Raw genomic sequence first — 17138 nt, 5'->3', positions numbered from 1 at the left:
CATCTGTGTTACCTCCCAGGACAAATGCGATAGCCCATTCCAACAACATCAAAACATTTACAAAGTAAATTTTCTTTGCAGACTACTTTCCTGAGAAGAAACACAACAGTATTTCTCCCTAGATCCAGCACCTGCAAGCACACTTTCAACAGTCTTCTCCACTGCTAATTGAGCAGATCGGATGTGTGCAGGTTCATGTTCTCTGCAACTGTTTATTAATCAATGCAAAATATCTGCTCATGAGAAGTTCCTTATTAGAAGTACATGAAACTATTTCTAAGAAGCATTCCGATTGATCAATATGATTTGTCTTTAAAAGCAAGTAAAGGCCAGGGAACTAGAGTCACAAGATGGAACTAGCAGTTCATAAAAGGCTTCTCAGTCAGACTCAAACCTGCTTCCCATCTCCAGAAAACCAGTCTGACAAGCCAAGGGACTCTATGACAGGGCCTTTTCAGGAGACTGTTTTCCCACTGCCTGTTAAATCAGGTTGCCTTCCAGTTCTCAGGTATTAAGAATTCATTCCTCTTCTCGTGTGAGAGGGAATTACCTAATTCATCACAGTTCAGCCTTACTCTCATAACAGCACCTACAATTAGGGCATATGTCTATAATACTTCCTCAGAAAGTTAACCTCCTTCTAACCCTCAAAGTCTTTGTCCATCCAAGGGAAAAGCCACTAAAGCTATGAAAAGAAAGAGCTGGAGACTGGATCCAAAAAGGAACTAAAGCCCCAGTGTGCTCAGTGTACAAACCTGAGCAATGTCTTATTTCATTTACAGGTCTCTGGCCCCCACAGCAACAGCCCAAGCCCAGGTTTAGAGGCACAGACTCCCTATTGGCACAGATCAAGATACATCCAGTGACAAGATCCACCAAGAAAACACACAAGTGTGTATCTGGAGTTGCTTCTCAGATCTTAGGAACTTCCTATTAGGAGATACTAGGGATTTGTAAGGTCTTCCACACCTGAGGGAATGCTCCTGAGATTCATTTGTCATACAAAAGGAGCAAGGAATCATTATTGCCTTCAGCCACTCCTACTGTAGCCACAACAGCTTTGTATAGTGCCACTCTGGAAGCTAAATGATATTCTTCTTATTGAAGCATGGCTAATATGTAAAAGACAATGCAGAGAACTGTTGCAATGATGTTTACATGCCATCCACCTGATGGAGGGTATGTACCCATATTTCACTAATAGAAAGTATAACTGTTTCTTCTGCTTTCATCCCTTTTACATTCTTTCATGTCTCACTAAGTAACTTTTGTACCAGAGATCTCTGAAGGATGCCAGCAGATCACGAAGCAATGTTTTGTAGCAAAGTGAAACTTACTGCTTTGCCCACCAATGACACACATTTAGTAAACATTGTTTATTATTTATTTTATAAAATATTACAGAGGAAAGCATTAGACCAAAATATTTACCCCTCTAAGACACCCATTTAACATAATTTTAAAATTCTGCTGGCACTGTAATTGGTTGGCTGCGTTACACAGAGACGGACACACAAATTACTTCAGAGATTATACCAAAAATGTCCTTGGTGGGAGACACTTTTTGACGTGTAATGAAGAAAAATTATACTTCTATTTAAAAATTTTTCTTTTCTTTTCTTTTTTAAAAATCACCAGACATCATCTTACAAAAATATAAAACACTTCCATGCTTCATTAGGAGTATACTACACAATGACTACTTAAAAGCTAATAGCCAGTTTCCCACCTTCAGGTCTTACAACAGACAAAGGAAATTCAAGTACTTCTCAAAGTCTTTAGATATTTCAGGAAATGTTTTAGACCAGCATAATTTCTTGAAGGGTTTTAGCAGCTAAGACTTTAATACAGTATCAATTAAACTTTCCTCCATAACACTTAATGATACGTAGTGCCTAGCTCCTTTTGTGTGACTTCACAAACATACCAGCAGTACAAGCTCTAGGGATAAAGCTTTTGCTAACATACCAAAAATGCATTTTTCCTGCAAAGTTTCAACACTGCCACCCATAGAAGTCAAACGCTTTTGCTAGAAAATTTTGCTCCACAATGTATTAAAGCAAAAATGCAGGACCCAGTTCTATCTCACTAAGCACACTGTAAATGCAACTCCATTAATATTCCACAGACTCGAGCTAAAAAAAGGAGAATTTCATATAAGTATTAATTATGTAAATTGAATAAGTATATGCTTTATTTAACTTATGGAAATGACCCAAAATTCTAACTTCATTAGAATTATTGTCTAAGTACCACAGTTTAGTTGTTTATTTCAATGTAGGATTAAGGCCGGGGGGGGGGGGGGGCGCGGTACTGGTGTCATTTGTTTCCAAAACTGTTTCCAGCCTCCTACCCAAAACATGTGGTTGCTGTAGAGCAACATGCTGCAGGTACAGCCTGTTGGGCAAGCAACATCTTCACTTTGGTCAACATTTGCAATGAAGTGAGAAGCGAAAAAGAGGAGAGAGAACAACATTGTTCCAGATAGTTCTTTGCTCGTTTGGCATTGAACCTGAGATAAACCAAGCTGAAATTCGTACATTATTGATCAATACTTGCACGGGTAGCTGTGATATAGATAGGTGTACTTAAAATACTGGAACCTGTTCAGTGTTGGCATTCCTTCTTTTTAGCCATTGTCTCTTTTGGGTTCTTCGTTGCTGACAACAATATGTATTCCCCCCAGACTACATATTAAATTTTCACTCAAACTGCTTCTATCATAATGGTTTGGGAGTTTTTCATCAAGCTACTGCTAGTTTTTCCTCTAGTTTTAGCATCCACCACTAACTTAGCTCTCATCTTCTTCCCCATAAAATGCATAGAAAAGAAGAAACAAATATTAAAGTGTATGAAACACTGGGAATTAAAAACATCCATCAGATTTTTTTCTCTCTAGTTAGGCAAGATCTGTTCTGGAAAGTTGTTCCCCTTTCCACCTTCATCCAGTTAGCAGTTGTCATAGCACCATCTTGGGGCACAGAGAGGAAGTTGGGGTTAGATGAAACGATGTCTGAAATGATTTTGTGAAGTAACACCATATCCCCGCTGGTGTTCCTGGTGAGAAAAGAAGACAAACCTGCACTACAGGGCAGAAGACAACTAGCAAGGAGACAGTCCAATGGCTAGCGAACAGCACCTAACGATCCTCCACTCGCAAACATGCCCCTCTCAGACTTGTCATGTCTTCTTGGGATACTCTAGGCATCACCCTGGAGTGCATCATGCCTGGTTTTAATTATCGGATTCATACATTTGATCTGTAACTCAAATCCCAGCAAGCTGAATCTTATGAAGCTCTAACAATGCTCTGGCAAAATCCTACTAGTGAGAAGAAGAAAGGAGAGAAGAAGAAAGGGGGCAGCAGAAGGGGGAAAGGAAAGGATTGAAAAGTTGCACCCTCAAAAGGAGGACAAATAGGAGATTCAAATCATAAACACCTATACTGTTAAGAATTTACCTAAAGGCAGTGCAAGTGGCTTTATTAGCCAATTACTTATATTAGCCACTCTCTAACCAGACCTGGGAAGCACAAAATCTATCGCAAGAGAACAGAGGTGCAACGACCAATCCCAAGAAATACAGTGGTTGAGGAAATAAGCCAAGTTTTTGCCTTAAACCCATGAATGGCCCTGAAAGAACTAATATCAGCTAAAGCAATTTTTTTAAAAAAAATTAAGAAATTTAAAAGCCCCAACATTTAGCGACCCTAATTAGAAACCTTGCCTTCCAGAACACACGAATTCATACTATAATCCACCATACTGCCAACAAAAAATTATAATGGGAACTCAAAAAAAAAAAAAACCAGTTTAAAAGTTTGTTTTTAACTTACCAATGGGATGACTACTTCTATTTATCCTTAACTTTAATGAATAGGTTAATTAAAACAAAAAGGCAAGCGTATATACACAAACATCTGCTTTGGACTTCATTACTACCATCCTGTAATAGCTTCATAAGGTGATGCACAAGTGTTGTATTATTTGCATTTCTTGACGTGACAACAACAGTAGTTCCATTAGTATTACATGAAGACATTGTTGCTGTGCTGACAAACTGTGCTACCATGATGCAACACTTGATGAGTGGAAAGAAAATTTTTTCCTTCACACTCTTCTTGGTGATAAAGGCCAAAATGAAATTTTTGAAAATTATCTTTCTGTTACTCCAGTACCATTGTTCCTGAACTGTATAGTACCATTACTGCCAGAATCTTCTCTCTCCCAAGTTTGACAGAAGCTTCCTTTCTGTAAGCAACATACATCTAACCACAGCAACTGTCATGCAGCTGTAGTCCCAGTGAAGTCTGATCAACTACACCCAACCCAAAATAATTTGACAGTAGGAAGAAATACTTCACTTGTTGGATAAAGATATGCTGTGCTGAACATTACAAAGGCCTTACATGATTTTCTACACAGATAGAAGTGATCTGTGGAAGAACAGCTTCTCATCCATGAATAAGATAACAACTGTCATTCCTGTAACCTATTTCATTTTTTTTCAAACAGTGCCTCCCACTGAGAAATTAAGTACAGTGCTGTTTCTCAAACACTGCACAGCGCTGTCTCTTCTCTTCCAAAAATCATGGAAAATGTAGCGAAGAAAAAAACCACTTTACTTGGGGGAGGCGCAGGGCAGGGAGGCCAATGACAATGACACATGACAGTGCCTTAAAGCATATCTGAATTCTGGCTGATTATAAATGTCACAAGAATACCTTGGCTGCCATGTTACACAACTGCTAGGAAAATTAAATGGAAATGCTATGGGATTATTAGCACAGAACAACCAACCCATGCTATTTCAGGGAAAATATCAAACTTAGTTCTGCGTTAATTAAAAATTGAAGTGTTTTGAGAAAATAGTGTAGCAGGAGTTGAAAAGACCCTGTTAGAGGAGAGTATTTTTGTGGATTTGACTCTTTGGTTCAGATTTGCTTATATATCAATTAGGCTTTCCTCTTACCAGATTTCAGTCCGAGACAGGTAAGCTAGTTTGTAAAGGAACAATTTGCATTCAAAATACTTTCATTCCATTCTAATAGTAATAGTGCAGAGTCACTAAAATTAAGTATTTTTATTTTTACCTTTTTCCACTAGCTATTTCCTGTATCTCTACAAAGCACAGAGGCACCACTAACCGAAACTGCTCTAGTGCCCATCTGCTAGAAGGCAGGCTGATTTCACTAATGCACAGAAAGCCAAGCAAACCTCTAGCACTGCTGAAATTGCCACAACAAAATTATTTTTAAAATCAGTCTTTCATTTGCTGTTAGCATAGAATTGATCTGACCCAGAAATAAAGGGGAAGAGACACTGCTAACAATATTTTATCCTATTAGGGTGATTTTAATGGATTCCATTGTTTATATCTAGCTGACGGTACACACCAACTTACCTGGCTAGACTTCATCTGGGTAGGCTTACTAAAGATAGTCCTTCAAAAAGAGCCACATGGCTCAAGAGGCTGATGGCATATAAAGCTTTTCATATCTATCTATCTAGTTAAAACACATTATAAATAAATTGTATGATTGCCCACCAGCATATTTGACAGATTATGTGAAGCAAATCTCAATTCCCAGGGACAACTAACCTGCAGATTGTTTCTAATTTACACTTTAGCAGTAAATTACTAAATTATGTATGTCACATGAACAATGCAAACTGAACACTTGCTTTCTTTAATGGAAACCTGCCCTGTACTAGACTGGACAGAGAAGGAAGAAAAACAATTCTGCAATTTTGCAACAAAGTGGAGGACCTCACCTTCCAGGAACTCCTCTAATATAGAAAGATGAATTTACTCAAAAGATCCCATCCCCCAAAAAGTAACATACCTAATATAGCTTATACTGTACAGACAGTAAATCTAAATCAAGGTCTTTTACTTACAAACCATATAAAACTTTAATTAATGGACAACAGCATTGCGCTTAACTGTATTCTCTTTTACTTGCTTGTGTCACTTATCCGTACAAGGAAGCAACACAAGACAATACCAATGTAATCATGGAATCATTTAGGCTGGAAAAGACCCTTAAGATCATCAAGTCCAACTGTAAACCTAACACTGCCAAATCCACAACTAAACTGTTTCCCTAAGTGCCACATCTACAAATCTTTTAAAAGCTTTCAGGGACGGTGACTCCACCACTTCCCTGGGCAGCCTGTTCCAGTGCTTGAGAACCCCTTCAGTGAAGAAATTTTTCCTAATATCCAATCTAAACCTCCTCGGCACAATTCGAGGCCATTTCCTCTCATCCTATCACCGGATGAGAAGAGACCAGCACCCACCACGCTACAGCCTCCTTTCGGGTAGTTGCAGAAAGCGATAAGGTCCCCCCTCAGCCTCCTCTTCTCCAGACTATACAACCCCAGTTCCCTCAGCTGCTCCTCATAAGACATGTTCTCCAGGCCCTTCACCAGCTTTGTTGGCCTTCTCTGGACATGCTCCAGCACCTCAACATCCTTCTTGTAGCGAAGAGCCCAAAACTGCACACAGGATTCAAGGTGCGGCCTTACCAGTGCTGAGTACAGTAATCGTAGCAATATAACCACATGGTAATCCAGCACAAGTAAAAGATAACCACAGTCTGTTTCAGAAGAGTATAATAGCACTACAATCTTTTTGAAGCTTTTAATAGATGGAAAAACATTTTTTTCTCTGCAAAACAGAGGAAGACAGTAAGTAAAAGTTATCCCCTTTCAATAAACTAACTTAGAAAAAATAAATGGTTACAATAATTAACAAGCTGTGAAATCCTAGTGAGCTCAAAAGATTTTTACCTTTAAAAAAAAAAAAGGTAAGAACAGTGCAATTTGAAATTACTTGGTCCTGCATAATGGAAATGATGTGTTTTTCTGGGGCATCTTCACAAGGAGCAAATTACAAGGGCTGTAAGCACATTCAGTTAAATTGTAGTAGAAAATACTGCTAGATCCTTCAGAGAATTTCTGATTCTGATGAGTTTGGCAACCCATGTGCATTTGTAATAAATACTACTGCAAAAATTAAACATCTAAAACATCAACATACTGAGTTACCAAGTTCAAGCCACTGACAAGCAAAGGAATACAGAGACCGAAAACACAAAAAAAATGCCATGTGTCCATAAAAACGCATCCCCACTGTTTTAGAGACAGAAACTGTCAAAGGGCAAAAGATTCTGTGTTTCTATATTAGAAACACTATGATGTCTGTTCCTATTCCATGGCTGTAGATGGTCAGTAATGCCACAGAAAAAATGGTACAGGACAGTACAAACATACTGTGGAAATTAAATTGGTTTTTTTGCTTTCATCCTTAAAAGTCTGACGGAAGCCTACTTCAGAAGAACAGAACTGCATCCACCCTCCTCAGCAAAAATAACAAGTTCTTGTTTGGACTTCTGATGAAGGTTACTTTGCCATAAAAAGCAGTGGGTTTGCTTCGTTGTGGGGTTTTTTTGTTGTTTTTTCTTTTAATCAATATGCTATGCAAATAGTAAAGCAGAAAAGTTAAGTAGTTCTAAAGCAAAAGGAAGGCTCTATTATACTATTTTTTAAAAAGGCAATGGCATTCAACACTTTTGCTTCATCTCAAGGTTCTTTGAGATGTACTTAAAATAATAGTGCATAAGGGTTGAGGTTGACTTTATCGATCAGATACATCTTGAAGTATTATTAAACTCTAAAGAACTAGTGCCACAAAAAAACATTTTTCTAAATAAGCATCACTGTTCCACTGATGTAGGGTATCAGATCATGTAGAAAGTATAATAAAATTCAAAGGAAAAAGCCCTTAATGTTTCCACTGATTATATAATTATTGCTTTTCTTATAAGACACTTGGAAGCCACACGTATCTGTGAAATTGCAGACCTACCTGCTAAGTATAGAGACACTCTACACTGTAGATGTAAAAGCAGGTCTAAGACAGAGTACATACCAAAAGTTCCTAGAGAAACTACCTGGTTTATGATGCTCTTCACAGATTTATAATCTCTGATTACATTTTCTTCCTGGGTTAAAACCCCTGTGTTACATCCGTAGCACAGATGTATAACACTTTCAATTTTTCAATTGGAAGTGAAAACTGATGTGGAATTACTAGACAAACAAAATAGATCCACAGTCATTTCAAGAAAAAACATATTCCTTTCTTTACAAAACAGATCAATTAATTTTCAAAACTCTTCCCAAACTGACTTAACTGAAGTCTGCAAGGCTTTTAAACAACAACAAAAAAACCCAACCCAAACAAAACCAACAACAAGGCTGATTTACCAGGAAAGGTATTCCAAAGTAACCTCCAGTGAATTATGTTCAGGACACTCACATTAATTTTAACTTTCATCAGACTCTTTGCTCTTCTTCACAATGCATAACTAGATCTAATATTCGAGCATTTCTATGATCACTTTGGAGAAACGGGTAAACTCTAATTTGCCAAAATAAAATTTAAAAAAATACTCTAGTAAAACATTGAAAAAACCCACAGTTACCAACAGAATTACAACCTCTAGAACACATAGTAATGAAGGAAAGTAACAGACTGACCACACTACATAATTTAAAAAAGCAATTCAAGACTACATATTAAACTCTTTACCTCCACACACCTCAGGATGCTTTGCAATTTCTATTCAAATCAACAATAATTGCACTAAAGGTACAAGTTTTGCTACCTGAATTCTACAGTCAGGCATACATAATTTGGTTCCTGCGCTGTTACGCATTTGTGTACCTGTTTCCATACGTAAAAACCTGAATGAAACAAGACTATACAATATTTTTATGTAAATGAAGCTACACATTAGGTAAAAATACTATTTCACACGCTAAAAAAACCCGAAACATTTATATCTAAAGTACTGAAAAGTCTAGAAACTTTAAAATGTTCATAAACCACATCATTTTTGTCAGCTGCTTGCTTTAGTCAAAGCAGGTCACTTTCACCCTTTGTCTCTATTTAAAAAAGTCCAAATGAAAACCATTAAATAAGCACTTTCCAGCTGGGACTTTTCCAGTGACAATATAAAATATTCAGAGCAGCGATGGTTATCCCGCTACACTGAGCCTGATGCAAAACAAAGTTAAAATAGCAGAAGGTCCTGGATGCCCTAAGCAGATGAGTGTTTGGATAGCCTACAAACATAAAAAAAAAAATTACAGAAACATGTCACTCTAGGATAAAAGAGTGCCTCTGCACAAATACTAATGCTTTTACTTTCTTTGAACCAAATTTATACATGGTCAAATCTTGTTTGCTAGGCACATCAGAACTCTAGTTCATAAGATTATACTAAACTATAGCTTTGGAAGCTATTCATGAAGTTAAACCACTTGCAAAATAATTAATTTAGAATAACCGGGATTAATACTACTTTTATACACTTCAGTCATGCATTCTGCAAATATTAAGGTAACGTCACTGTGATTCACTGCCAAGAACAGAGTGGTCACCTGCCCACTGACACTGCCCTGTGTAACACACATGCACTTCATTTCACCCATCAGAGTCACCTGGACACATAGCCTCACTCTTGCTTCACCCATCCTTCTACCAAAACCAAAGCCGCATATATGACTGAACAATACATCACTTTCAACTTAAAACTCTAAGTCAGCTCTGAGAGCGAGTGTTCTGCAGCACCTGTGGGCTCCCTGCCTCATTTATGACAGGACTTGTGAAAGTAGGAACAAAGAATTTTATTTAGCAAGAAATTAAAAACAAAACAAAACAAAAAAACAACCCAAAACAAACAAAAAAACCAGCCACACAATAGATACTGCAAAAATTCTTCACATAGGAGAAGAAACCAAAATAACTTTTGAAAAATATGACAATCAAGGCTTGATTTCTAAGAGTCAGCAGTGGTTCATGGGGCTTCTGGACACACCTGGCTTTCTGCAAGCACTGAGCAGGCCAGGACAAACCAGAGGAGCCGAGAGCCCAGACTCTGTGACGTCCTATTGTGAAACAAGGAGCCCTGGCCCTGGTCTAAAATCTGAAAACGAAGGGCAACGAGCCTCCTGGGTTGGTGGATCACAGCAATCGTCACAGAAGCTGTCTAAAACTGGCAAGCCACAGCTGAGCTAGCAGGAAACAAGCAGTTTCCAATGGTCTGTTTCATTAGACTTTCAAAGGGATACATTTACACAAACATTTCGAGTTACAATGAATTTCAATTTTTCAGCCAAAAATGGTTTTGTCACAAGTCTCCACCATTCCTGCCACCAAATTAAAAACCATAAAAAGAATGAATTTGTTATGCAGTTCTGGCCAGCTGGATTCTTTCTCTTGCAGCTATTGCAGAATTCTTACATGACCCAGAGCCAATAAAATTTTTCACCCATGCTCGCTGTTCATGTGCTGTGCATTTTCTGTATCCAGCCTGAAACTGCCAGATATGCTGAACCCTCACAGCTACAACTGCAAGTTAATGGGTGCTGGAGACTGGAACAAAAAACATACTGTTAATACATAAAAAGTTTTAAAATTACTGACAATATTGCAAGCTAATGCTCTTGACAAGGTGACACTATTCAGTATTCCAAGTCATAAAAACAGATTCTCTTTTTTAGCTACCCTCATGATTAAAAGATTAAGAGAAATGTACTATCACTGACCTACTGACATCTCAGCACCGATTCTCTTGCTTTGATGTTGCACAACACCCATACAACAGAGCAGTGTCAAAATATGTTACTTCTAAAACAAAAATTACAAGCTCAGATTTCCCCACTCCAGGTCCTGCTAGAGAAAGTGTTACTGCAAAGAAATTACTTCCAATAATTACCCCTTGCTGCTGCAAGAAATTAAGTAATTTCAGGGACAAAATTTACTTTCATTAATACTATTGATAACATTCTTGCAGGAGCAATCAATGCAGGTACTGCTGTCAAGCTGTCACTGGTGACCGATCATTTAACAGACTTGCAGCCATGGAAATAGTTCAGCTACTGATTCACTCTCCAAAGCCCGACTATTTTCTAAGCTTAGGATAGCAAGCTGTTTCCACATTGTGCATTTCATATAAATCAAGCTTCATGGAATGACCTCCAAACAGAGAACAAATGTGTTCTCACTGCTCCTCCTCAGCCTCCTCTAATGTATAACCCAACCGGGAGCACAGGGAAACAGAGTGAATAGTTGTTTGAAGAAAAACATAAACCACCCTATCCCAAACTATTTACTTTAATCTCTAACAGCTTTTCCATTAGGGAGGGGACATCAAGTGGAATATAAACACTTACAACACACAATAGTTTGGTGGAACAAGGATTTTGAAAGATTAGGCTTGATTCTGGCTAGCATAATGTTTCCTTTCTCCAACTCAAAATTTTAAACAATAAAACAATCATTTTATTAATCAGATATTTTTTATTTGATGGAAAATAAAAGTACCTTATGGGTTAAGACATATAAGAAGTAGGACAGCCACATTCAGTCACATAATGTGTTGCTTATGTTGTATCTATCCTCAGTGCTGCAGTAGTCCTGGCCCACAACCCTCAGACACTATGTAATGACTATCCTGCTCCACAAAATCTACAATAGATCATAAGCAGTTTCTCAAGGTATTGCCTAACTCATTTTCTCTTTGTAGACAGGAGTGATTTCCCTACTTCTCAGAGCTATTGAGACAATATGTCATAATATTATGGTAATACCATCATAAATACTAGTCTAAGTACCATAAAATACAACAGTGATAACACTCACTTACACTCTGGTATCTCCCAAAAGCATCCAGCTCTGTGTTGGAGAATTCCCTAAGGATTGGAATTAGTTTCAGTGCTCTGCAGAGCCCTACTGCAGGAAATTATATCTAAATTACTGAAATACATAGTCCACCTTCCTGAAAAAAAAAAAAGGCAAGGTTTTAGCTGGAGACATAATTACGTCCCAGTGTGGGACAGGCCTAACTTAAATGAAATCTAGGTCTTGTTTTAAAAGCAATAATGAGACTACCCATTTTACATTGACAGAAGTCATTATAATAATTTGAGTGCCTCCTGCTAGCAAGAGTGCCTGAAGCCATTACTCTTTGTATGGATTTTAAAACAAAAGTGTCCTCTTCATCTCTACAGATCTACTGAATAACTTGCCATCCTTTTGGAAGCTTTTTAAATCTGTCCTAGGAGCTTGGCCCTATGAGAAAACATTGGCCATAAAGAGGTCCTTTGCCTAAACAAAGCAGTCATTGGAACAAGTTAAAACAAGCTTATCTGCACACCAGTTCTATGCCGTTGGCACGAACTGCCCCAAATACTTCTAGAATCCAAAAACAGTTGTGTCGCTTTGTAATTTTTCACATTTCAGATTGATTCTTCAGATACTTCAGAAACTAGTTTCATATAATGTAATAGTACATTTTCGAGACTTTTTAAAGTTTGTATCTACAAAACAGAAATAGGAAAAAAGCTCATTTCTTAAACCATCTTCTTAATGCCTTTGGCTTTATGAACTTTAAATGCTGAAAGTACAGCGTGGAATAAAGCTTAGTGAATGCGTAGCCTTGCCATGGTCAGGAATGTACAGGATTAAGACAAGCAGCCGTAAATCATGCTTGCCAATATGTTTCAGGGGATACAGCTCTGAACAAACTTGACTCAACCTTCAGCAGTTCTGTTGTAAAATAAGGCACTCCAAAGACCAAGGACAAGCAGCTTTAAAAGCAGCTGGGATGGTCACCTCTAAAACTGGCAACTCAGCATTCATTAGTGACCTTCTTAAAAAAGGTGTCTTATAAATCCCTTTACCATCTACGTGCCAAAACTCTTTGCATTTAACACCTAAAGGTACATGCTGTCAAGGAAGAAATACCAACAGCTTTATGAAATGCAGTGTTAAAAGGTAATTCTCTGAATATCTTGAAAAGCTTCAGAACAGTGAGTAAACAACCTTATTTTACTGCTTGGAAATCCAAGGTACAATTCCTGAATTTGAATATATTATAGTCACTGACTCCATAAGAAGATTATAAATAATTAGAATCCTTAAAATCTATTTCAACTAACTAGTATTTGTTTAGCTTGAGATAGAAAGGCAGGAGTACACCACGTGCAAAGCGAAATCTGCAGGGAGAGAAAGTATCTTTTATGAGAAGAAATGCTATACTTTGAAATACAGAAAAGCATCAGGGTACAAGTATTTTTTCTTTCCAGCTACAGATGTGACATGCAATTATAATATCAGTGGTCTTTCTTCTTGAAAGCAAAAGCAATCAATACTTTTCCAACTAAATCAAACCAAGGTTCATGATACACCCTACATAAGTGTTCAACTTCCCCGATAATAGAGGGGGGAAAAAAGAATAATTTCTGAAAATAATAGCTGAAGAGGTCAATTCAATGCTGTGTTTCTATGAACTACAGAGCACTTGCAGCTCAGCACACCCACTAAAAAGGGTTAATAAAGACTCTACAGTGCTAGCAGATAAAAATTAAGCCATCCAGTCCTTTTGTTTTTTTTTCCAGCAGCATTAGTATCAAATACACAAAATACATACTGCACACAATAAACAGCAGTTTCTAATATGGCTGCAGGTCAAAAGAACAGGAAAGACTTTGGTTTTGGATAATACGCTAAGCTTTCACAGTTAAATCAAAGGTTTACAGGAGAAGCATTAGCTACTGTACAAAACCAGAGAAGGCTAAAAACAAAACCCAGCATATGCCAATTAATCTTGCAGCATGACGACATGGTGCTAAAATCAGGCTACTAAGATACAAATGCAGGCAGAGAAATAATTTGTCTTCTTTTCAGAGTCTTTTTTCTTTGGGGGAGGGAGAAAGGATAGGAGGGCATGCAAGGGCCCAAACAGAAATTTAAAAAAAAAAAAAAAAAAAAAAAATCCTTCCCATACCCTTTTTCATACAAGGTTGGAAGTATCCCACAAACAGTCTTCAATAAAGTAGAATCTGCTAGTATAAGCTACATTTAGTTGCATATGTTTTTCACAACATATGCAAGTACCACTTCCCCTCTTCTTGCTGAGGGCATACCCTTCACTAAGTTATCTTGCACTCATTAATTCATTAACCTACATTCTCTCTAAAATTTCTGAGGAATATTGTATCATACAGAGAAAGAATCCATTTGCGATTTAAAGTCTTGAACCAACGTTCTCAAAACAAGAAAAGAAACTTTCTACTCACTCCCCTCTCCCCATAACTTTCCCACTATGTTGAAAATCAGTAACTATCAGACAAAACATGCCTGCTACCTTAGCTATGGCTGAGAAAAAGCCCAAGCACACACACAAAACCCCAATCTTTGGAGAACAATTCCTGCTACAATTCTACTTCTCATTTGGGATAACAAGTTCTCTATTTTGTCACGGAATAGAGAGAATTAGTATTTACTATCAATATTTATTTTCTTCCTTCCAAGGATACCAAGTACATTCCCCCACAAAAATTCCTTTCCACTGTACACCCTCTTTTCCAGGATGTTGTTACTCATTTTTAAATATGAAACTTGAATTCTATCTGCAAAATTTTTCAACCACATTAACACTGGTTATTACTAGAATAAAATGAAAACTAACTCCTTCCCTTTTGACTTCACACATCTTGCAAAGAAGTAAGGATGCATACCCTGTGTTAATGAAACAAGGCAAAAGTTTCACCTCTAGAAGCCCTTCAGTTAACTGTTTCTCAATACGGCTACAACTGTCTCACTATTTCAGTGCTGCATACCTTCCAGTGGAGATGCTTACACAACTAAATGCAGTCAAGTACAATTCCTCCAAAAAACCCTCTTCAATGGACAGTGCGGGCTGGAATTTGGCTAAAATATAAAATCATAATGATGAGGAACAAATCAACTTAAAAGAAAAGTCACTTGAAGAACTACTCAAAACATAAGCAATAAGTTCAGGTTAATATTCCCACAACCGTCACTGAACAAATAGCTTTAGTTTCTTCATGCAACCATTTTTTTTTCAAGATAAGAAGAAGAAAAACAAATCAAAAGTAGCAGCAGCTATTCCTTATATTCTCAAGTCCTGCTGGCTAGATTTGAGGAATTCTATAACAAATGCAGAATAGAAAGTATATTTAATCAAGAATAATTTTAAGCAATACTCAACATAACACTTTTAAATAGTATCACACATGAAAACAACACTTGAGAAGATGAGACCATAATCCTACTGGTGCTCCAAAATGTAGCTTATAATGGAGATATTTCTGCTCTAAAGTGAATAAAAAAATGCTAGTAGTAAGCAATGAAAACATATAAAGCAATGAAGGTCCTTCAGCATTTCCCATCCTACTCGCAGAGCAGCAGCTAAAAGAGGAAAAGAACACGATTCAATACTTCTACCCCATCCTTGCAAATCTATGTTCAGAAAAAAAAGAAAATCACTATTAGTACCATATTAAAGGACAATATTTAATGCACAGCAGAGGTGAAATTGTTTCCTACCACCATCCAAGCTAGAAGAACACATTTGTTTTATTTTTAAACCCAGCGCAGATAGTAAACTAATTCTGCTATGTCTCATACATAGGTACAAAACTATGTATCATAGCTGATCATATCAAGGTTAGCATATTCCTTTAGGTCAACCTGCATGCCTGCCTTTTTTTCTCTTGCCTCATCTCACAGGAAGATCTCTAGAGACCAGAAAAAGTAAAAAGAAGCAGGGGGCACATTTTAATTTCCTTACTCAACCCACTCAGCCTGTCAAGTAAAGCCAATACAATTCCATATTTTATCCATAAACCCTTCCCCTCCCCAAAAATTCTTTCCCCTTCCCATTCTCTTTCACACATTCACTAGAAGTGAAAATATTTCAGTAATGACTTCTGAATAAGGTACTTCAGAATTCAACAGTCAGACCAGTTTTTTCTTACCTCACATAAAACAATTCTGTAATTCTACAGAGCATTTAGTTGGGCCAGACTATGTTTACATCTCCCTCTACCCTAGTTCGAGTCCTGAAGCACTGAGATGAGGAACTGTGTTAACATGCAGAACATACAGAAGAGAGTGGGGAAAGCAGATAATGCAAAAGCAGCAACAATGCTTTCTACTCCATCTGTTGCTCATAAAATAATTTAAACAAAAGAAAATTAACAATGTCTTAATACCAACTTCTAACTGAACTCTGTGCAAGTTCCGTGTTCATCCTTATTCTCAAAATGTACAGTTTATGGAAAACCACCGAAATCAAACACTTATCTCTAAGTCTTAGAGATACAAACCCCACGTTAGTTACCTACAAGCGATCAGCAGGCTCATTCCTAGCAGTAATGCTGATTAAAAGTTGTAGGTCTCTGGTTCAAAAATATTTCTCTCAGTCACTGGCACAGCAGAAGTATGAGCAATTTTTTGAGGCCAATACTGGCTTCTTCACAAACAAAGCAAATAATGTTTTGAGATTTCTCACTTTGGAAAGAGATTTCTGCACACAATCTGGCACCTTCTCAGAAAGGAGAATTTTAAAAATAAATCAAAATATAAGGTGTCCCCAACCCCAATAGCCATTCATCTGCATATTTTATGAAACCATTTCAAAAAACCTTTTCTTAGCTTCCTATTCTAGCTGGGGATGTCACACAGAAGTTAGTCCTCTGCTGAATGAAAGAAAATGCAATACAGCACTAAGGTAACAGTTGCAATTGCCTTCAGGTAACTTCTAGGGCGAATAGTAAAGTTTTTCATGATTCAAAAAAAAAGGTGAGAAAATTTTGAGAACAAATACCAAGAATAACTGTTTCTCCTCTTACTTGTTTTCATTGAAACAGAGAGGTTTTAAGATTATGTGATTTGTAGACCAATTAGGACAAGTTAAAATGGCGAATGTTACAGGACAGTGTACACTACAGAACATTAATTCTGAATAACGCTAACGGTAGACATCCAGCCCTATGTATGTTTGTTCAATACATACCGTCCCTAATAAATATTACAGTTAAGAAATAGTAACATTGTTAACCAGGAGTAAATACGACCCACACATCTGAGAAAGATTTTGACAAAACAGATAATTTTTACCATTCTTAAAGTGACATTCCAGTGAGGTGAAAACCAAAGGAACCATAAAATTCAAATCCCCTTTATTTGAGCATCAGAATATTAACCTTTTTCACAGAAAGGAATGAAAGATGATGTAAAGCAAAGACACACTGCCC

The sequence above is a fragment of the Leptosomus discolor genome, chromosome 9, assembly GCF_034619465.1.
Source record: "Leptosomus discolor isolate bLepDis1 chromosome 9, bLepDis1.hap2, whole genome shotgun sequence".
NCBI lineage: Eukaryota > Metazoa > Chordata > Aves > Leptosomiformes > Leptosomidae > Leptosomus > Leptosomus discolor.
Note: the sequence above shows the minus strand (reverse complement) of the source record.